Genomic DNA, 7,787 nt, shown 5'->3' with positions numbered 1-7,787 from the left:
TTGCCTCCATGTCTCTCCACAACTGAGCTTTTCTTATCTGTTTTGGCTCCCTTGAATGGCTTTGTGGAAGACCGCTTAAGAGGAAGATATGAGCTATTTTTCATAATGTAATGTTCTTTAAGAAAAAGCAGATGAATGAAATTAGATAAAGCTTCCATAGTACTTAATTATTTCATCCTAAGCAAGATTCTTCGATTATTATCTAAACAGTGAGTAATGAACAAATGATAGTCACAAATTAATTTGGATAAAAATTGAGGAAACAAAATTCCACTGTATTTTCTTCCATTTTCTGCCACTGTTGAGTGTATTTTAACTTTTTTTTTTATTTTGTGTGTGTGTGTGTGTATGTGTGTCTTTGTTGATGTAACTACTTGAAAAGGAAAAAAGGAACAGGGAGATTGAATATTAATAAAAGCCGCAGAGGCTCATTAGGCAGTTAGGAATGTGTTGGGGGGAGATTTCACTAGGAGGGGGTGGTGTGGGTTTTAATTAAACCAGAAATTCAGTAGAACAAAATTGCCAGAGAAGAATAAGCCAGAAATCTAAAGAAGCTTTGAACTGTTATGGTGAAGAAAAGCAATGGCATTTTGGAATGAGATGAATTCATGTTGAAGAGTTAATCATATCATCATTGTGCAGACAGTTTTTCTCCCTTATTTTTTTCACACTGTTCATACAGGATGGCAATGAAATTAAACCATGGGAATGATTAAAATATTTTTAACATGTTTCAATAGAGGACGACAAGATAGATTGCTTTTAAATGCAGGTTGTGGCTAATGGGGTTGTCTGTCTGATATCCATCCATCTGTCCATCTTCCTTTTAATTCACTTTTTTAGACATGTTTCATATGAGCTACAACACTTTGAACATGTCTCACATTCATTTAATCAAAGTTGTTTGGGCTCCCATCCTTCTTACATTTGTAGATCCAGCCTGTTGAGGTTACTATCCCTAGCATCTTAAGACAAAAGAAAGACAAACAAACCCTCATGTATTAGATCCTGTATGTTAAGCCATGGGCTCTTGGGAGCAGGAATGATGACATGAGGCTGAGTACAGAATAACTCATACTTTTATTTTTGCTGGAACTGTACTGGAACCTGGGCCGCAACCAGCCACAATATATAGACTAGCCCACAGATCTGCAACCCGCGGCTCCGGAGCCGCATGCGGCTCTTTCAGCTGTCTCCTGCGGCTCCCAGTCCTCTGACATGTGCAGTCAAAAAAAAAAGTGGGACTAAAAAAGTTCAACCAATCAAATATGCAGGGTAGGTGCATATCTCCCCTTGGCTCCACTCTTCAGTCAAACCCTGTTCTGCACACATTTTTTGCGGCTCCCAGTTTTTCCTTTTGTGAGGGAACCGGTTCCGAGTGGCTCTTTCACTGTTTCAGGTTGCTGATCCCTGGTCTAGCCCCTAGGTGGCAGCCAATAGGTTTGAACCCACTCTTGCCACCTGGGGCTAACCAATTGCAGGACCGGAGACAGCTTGTCTGGGTTGCTGGAGAGCCGTTAGCTGCTCCAGCAATGCACGTGGTATAACACCACAAGCCCAATACATAACACTGTATATGATAAATATAAACACAGAGATAGAGCTGAACCTCTTGGTATATTGTAGACAAATTGACTGATATTGAAATCAACTTTGAAGATTCTTGTGTGAAAAGTAGCTGTACTGAGGTAACAAAATCTTTTGAGAACTGATTTCACACCATTTTTAAAAATACTGCATTTCTGATATTACATTTGTGTCCATTTATTCTACAGCACATCAGAGCAGGCAGCAATATCCAGTCAATACCAGCTAGTCTTGAAAAAACAAAGCATGGCTAAACCTGGTTAATACTGAAAGAGAGATCATAAATTTCAGAATTGGACACTGGATGCAAGATAACAACAAAAAATCTTAGAAGAAGGGAATGGAAAACAACGTCCATACTTCTTCCAAGACTTCAATCTCTACATGAAGGTACTAGGACTTAAGTTCAACTTGAAAGAGACTTTACTGTTCTTTTGCAAAAATAGTCCTTTTGATCTAATGTTTAATTCAGTTGACATCAAATGATAGCCTATATCACATTAGAAGATGAAACCATTATGAATTTTGCCAAAATAGATATGAAAATAGAATTAGCATTTATCCTTGTTGCAATGATTTCTTCCGCTGTCAGTTTCATGGCTTGTTTTAACTAATGAAATTTTTCACTTTTATAATCTGGTAAAGAATGAAGGGACAGGTCTGTTGATTATTCAATTTGATTTATTTTTATTTTTTTGCTCAGAAAGCCACTAAGAGATGGAGATGAGAAGTAGACAAAATTGAACTGCATTTAACACTTTTCCTTCCGAGGGAACAAAATTTCCAGAATCACTCATTTTACTTCTTGATTAATAGCAGATAAATTCTGAAGCTATTTTAAGCATGCCTATCTAAATTTAATCTCATTTAATCTCTGAATTTAGTCTATGAAATACTGTACCTTTTAAAAGTATAATTTGACAAAATGACTATATTTTGTTGGTCTAGTAGAAGCTTTGTCTTTCTTCAAGCTAATTAGATTTGCTATTCTGGTCTTTGTTATGTCTGCCTTTTGTTGACTCTATAAATGAAATTTAGATTAGATTTTTATTTATAGAGATTTGAGAAAAAGCAAAGCAGTCTACATTCCTATCCTATGCTGCATATGGAAACTGTCTGCAATTTCAGATTTAAGAGATGCTAATTTACAGCATTGCAGCTTCACCAAATGATGTTTTTGAGGAACTGTTGTGCTTTTAAAGACTGTGTGCACTTTTTCCTTGAGGGACAATTCATTGAACTCAAACTTAGATAAAGTAGGCTAGTGGAGAATGCATATATTAAATATTCCTGTGTCCTGCAAGCCCATTAAAATGAGGAGGGTGTCCTTGCTATTGCCCCGTAGATGATTCTAACCATCCAGGGTACTTTATCTCTTACAAATGCAATTGTGGCTTGTAAAAGAAGATCAAAAGAACAAATCCTTGCTATGCAGGATACTCATATGATAGTTTAGATCTGATTAAGTGTTGCTTATATTTGTTACAGGTAGTCCTTGACTTACGACTGGTCACTTAATGACTATGCAAAGTTACAATGGACCCCCTGCTTTACAGATAGTCCTCAACTTACAATCATTCTTTTAGTGACTGTTTGAAGTGACTACAGCACTGAAAAAAGCCCTTTAAAAGCAACGTGTTCTTAAAGCAGAGATGGGTAATGAAACCTTTGTATAAAAATCTACTTTTTTCCACTTATAACCACTTTTTTCAGTATGGAGTTCTTGGTGCTCTCTGAGCTTGGTTGCTTGGTCCTCACACTTATGACTATAGCAACCTCCCCATGGTACGATGATCAAACTTTGGGCACTTGGCAACTGCATGCATTTACAGCAATTGCAGAATCCTAAGGTCATGTGATTGTCATCTGTGAACTTCCCAACCAGCTTCTGACAAGCAAAGTCAATGGGGGAACTGGATTACCTTAACGACCACATGATTTGCTTAATGACTGCAGCAATTTTTTTTTTATAAAAGTAGATGTGACTCACTTAATGAGTGCCTTGCTTAGCAACGGAAGCTCTGATCCCAATTTTGGTTGTAAGTTGAGGAGTACCTGTAGTGCATTTGCCACAAGGGAAATGTAGTACAAGTACTCCTGTACTAATGTCGGGTGTTTAGATATTGGTTTACCCCTTAATTCTTTCCCCTTTATGTCTGACATTTCTGGCTTTTTCCTTGACCAGATGCCAAAGTCAAACAGCCAAGGGCCATCTGGCTGGGCATCCATCACCTGTTTAGGGATGAGAGAGGATTGATTACTGAATGTGGTTCTTAAGGACTAGCCCTCAATGAGCAGTTTTCGTAACATTTTATAATCCAATTTTAATGTTTTTCTCTGCAACCTCAAGCCAGATCTGGCCTATTTTCAAGTTCTTTCTTTTGCCAGCTTCTCCCTCCCCATCAAATTTGTCCCACACTGTTCAGTTTTCAGAGTGTTAGCTTGCTGATGGGCAGATGTCCAGAGTCTTCTGCCCCTGGACAAAGCCTCTTTCCAACATTATGTCGGATCAGGAAGAATAAAAACTCTTGAATCTTCTTACAATCAGCCAACTTTGCTTCTTGTTATTTGCTTCTGTGCGAGCAGTATAATAAAAGCCGTGAGCCAGAGGCAAAAGGATTGGTTTGAAGGAACAGAAGAAATACAGTGATGATTATACTCTGAGGAAACACAGTGAGTATTGTACAGAGTGATGATTACATTATTATATGACAAGATCTGGCCTGCAAAAATCCAGAAACTGACTATACAGTATAGCCGCAGAGTTCCTGTATCTCTCTGCTGCCGTCTAGTGAGCGGTTGGATTTTTGTAGCACAAATCTGTTAGCCTTATCTTCTGCTAAGCAGATCTGCCACTGGTTATTCATTAGTCAATTGGCTCCCTGTTTATTCTTCTTATAAGTGAAGACAGTACATTGTTTTAGAGGCCTGGACAAAAACAGCACTTCACTTTCTTGTCGAGATATCATCTCAATGCAGTAGTTATTGAATGATAGTACAGCTAGTCACTCAGTGACCATTCGAAGTTACAGCAGACTACCACCCCCCAAAAGCAACCTATGACCCAGATGCAAAGTTACATTGCCTGCAGCATCTGTGGTCGCTTGCACTTATGACCAACAGCAAAGACCCTGCAGTGCGCCCGCCCCCCACTTATTTCCCTGCCACTCTGCCCTTCCGAATTCCCACAGGCACTGGGCCCGTTTTGTCACCCCATTGGGTTTCACACATTCTTCCCCACCCTGTGTCACAATTGCACTTTTAAAGATCTTTTGAAGATCTCCAGAGTTCAGTAGGTTGGGCTGGAGAAGGAAGACACACTGCTCTGTTGCTGGGCCACGTGGCAAAATCCCAGAAGAGGCTGTATTTTTCTGAATGACAAACAATGCTGGTGAAGCGAAGGTTAGGAAAACTGAGGGGTTGTGTTTTTTTTTGGCCTCGCTAAGGCTAGCATTCGCTCCACCAGCATTAGTTTCAGTAGAGCTAGCTTCAGTAGCATTTGTGAGGAAAGAATAATGATATATATAACGATTATAATGTTTAATGTTACTGGTTATTGTTAATGAGTTTGGTTACATGAGGTAAATACGGCTGACAGGGAAACACGTGGCAATTTGACAGCTGTCAAATTACCGCCGGCAAGAGCGCAAGCACGATAGCTGACAGCTCACAACATGAGGACTCTAGCTGTCAAACTCCGACACAGCCGATTGGCCCAGCTTACCGGCGGGAGAAGCCGAACCGCTGATCTTAGGAACCAACTTCCAGCTGGCTATATAAAGAACTCAAGCCGGCAGAGTTTTGCCGGGTGTACCTCAATAAACCTGTAACCAGAGCCTGCTGTCTCCGCGTGATCCTTGCACTCGCAAGCCACTTCAAATAACCTCTTGGTTTTCCTTTCTTTGCTAACATTAGAGAAGCTAATGCTGGTGGAGCTAAGGTTAGAGATAGCAAACGAGAAATTTTCTTTCCCTCATTAATGCTAGCCTAAGTTTTGCCAGTATTATTTTTCACTCAGAGGAAGATGGCCATTTATGGGATTGTGCCATGTGGCTCAGCAATGGAGCAGTCTGTCCTCCTTCCCTACCCCAAACTCCTGAGCATTGGAGAGCTTTGAAAAGAAAGTATGTGATTGTGGTGATGGTGGTTGTGTGGACCCCAAGGGGCGGGAAACAGAGCAAGGGGTATCTCGGGGGGTGAGGAGAGGCATGAATCAGGTGGGCTAATGCCTGCACTATCCCGCCCCAATGCATCTGCCACCCCTGAGGTACCCTGTGTTCCATTTAATGACACACATATAACAAATGCTTTGTGGAGAGTAGAGATGCAGGGGGAGTATTAAATGAGGTGGTTCACTTAATGGCCATCCCAACTGTTTGTGGTACTATACCATGTGTGTTGCTGGAGAACTAATGGTTCTCCAGCAACCCAGACAGGCCGTCTCCGGTCCTGCAATTGGTCAGCCCAGGGCGGCAAGTAAGGGTTCAAACCTATTGGCTGCTACCTTAGGGCTAGGCTATATATTGTGGCTGGGAGTGGCCCAAGCTCAAGTACAGTTCCAGCAAGAATAAAAGAATGAGTTTCTCTGTACTCAGCCTTGTGTCTTCATTCCTGCTCACCAGAGCCCATGACATAACAGTGGTGATGAAGGTGGGATCCTGCTTCACCATTTAAAGGGCTGAAGTTCACGAGGGGTCAGCAATACACGCTGGAGGGAAGAGGCATTCCCCCCCCGGCCGGCTAGTAAAGCCACACTAGCAGACGTGTGCTCAGCAGACGCATTCCCTGAGCCCAAGAAGCAGGATCCAAGAACACAGGAATCGAGGAAAGATGCCGAAGGTCGGCAAACTCAGAGAGTTTGATGTAAAGCATCCAGAAGAATGGCCATCTTACCTCTCGCCAGTGGAGAACTATCTACAAGCAAACCAGATTGCAGAGGAAGGCCTAAAAGCTGCCACGTTGCTGTGCGTGTGTGGACCAGCAACTTTCGACCTAGCGGAAAATCTTTTTGTGCCGACGCCCATTGAAGCAGTATCATTTGCAGACCTTAAGAAGAAGCTGACCGGGCATTTTCAGGCCAAGATGTCGGAAATGGCGTGGCATTTTAAATTCGACAGAGTGCAGCTACCTGGAGAAACAGCTTCAGAGTTTATCACGGGCCTAAGGCAGGCCGCATGCCTTTGCAAGTTCTCGAACTTAGAGGAATGACTGAGAGACCGACTCATCTGTGGCCTTCATGACAGAACCCTCCAGCAGAGACTGTTTGCTAGACCCAATCTCACATTCGCCGAGGCACAGGATGAGGTCATGGTTGACCTCCGGATGGCTCCCGACCTTCGCTCTTTCTGCCGGGATCTGAAAACCTATTTATTTGAACAGGCCAGCCTGGTTTAAGGGTTTGGGGTATTTTTAATTATTTATTGTTAGGGCTTAATTAATTTAATTTCATTTTAACTTTTGTATGTAAAGCTTTTACTGCCCTGAAGGGACGCGGTGGCTCAGTGGGTTAGGACGCTGAGCTTGTCATTCAGAAGGTCGGCAGTTTGGCGGGTCGAATCCCGAGTGCCGCGTAGCAGAGTGAGCGCCTGTTACTCGTCCCAGCTTCTGCCAACCTAGCATTTCAAAAGCACGTAAAAATGCAAGTAGAAAAATAGGGACCACTACAGTGGGAAGGTAACAGCGTTCCGTGCGCCTTTGGTGTCTAGTCATGCCGGCCACATGACCACAGAGACGTCCTTGGACAAGCGCTGGCTCTTCGGCTTTGAAACGGAGATGAGCACCGGCCCCTAGAGTCGGAAACGACTAGCACGCATGTGCGGGGGAACCTTTACCTTTACCTTACACCACCCTGAGTCCTTTGGGAGAAGGGCGGTATAGAAATTCAATTATAAATAAAATAAATATAAAATAAATGGCTGACGAAGCAGCCAGGGGTGCAGTGCAAACAGTGCAGCCAACCAAATCTTCAAAAATTGAAGATTCCGTTCATCTTGAGGTCGCCAAATGTGCCGGAGAATCGTCAGAAGATGAAGAACCCAAAATCAACAAGCTCCAAAGACAACCTAATGCGCAAAACCGCGGCAACCACCAACGAGAGAACGATTACAAGGCAGTTCTCTTACCTAGATGTAAGGGGTGCGGAGGCAACCATCTCCATGCCAATTGCAGATTTCACTCGGCCACGTGTAGAGCTTGTGGAA

The sequence above is a fragment of the Vipera ursinii genome, assembly GCF_947247035.1.
Source record: "Vipera ursinii genome assembly, chromosome: 2".
In the NCBI taxonomy this organism is placed as follows: Eukaryota; Metazoa; Chordata; class Lepidosauria; order Squamata; family Viperidae; genus Vipera; species Vipera ursinii.
Note: the sequence above shows the minus strand (reverse complement) of the source record.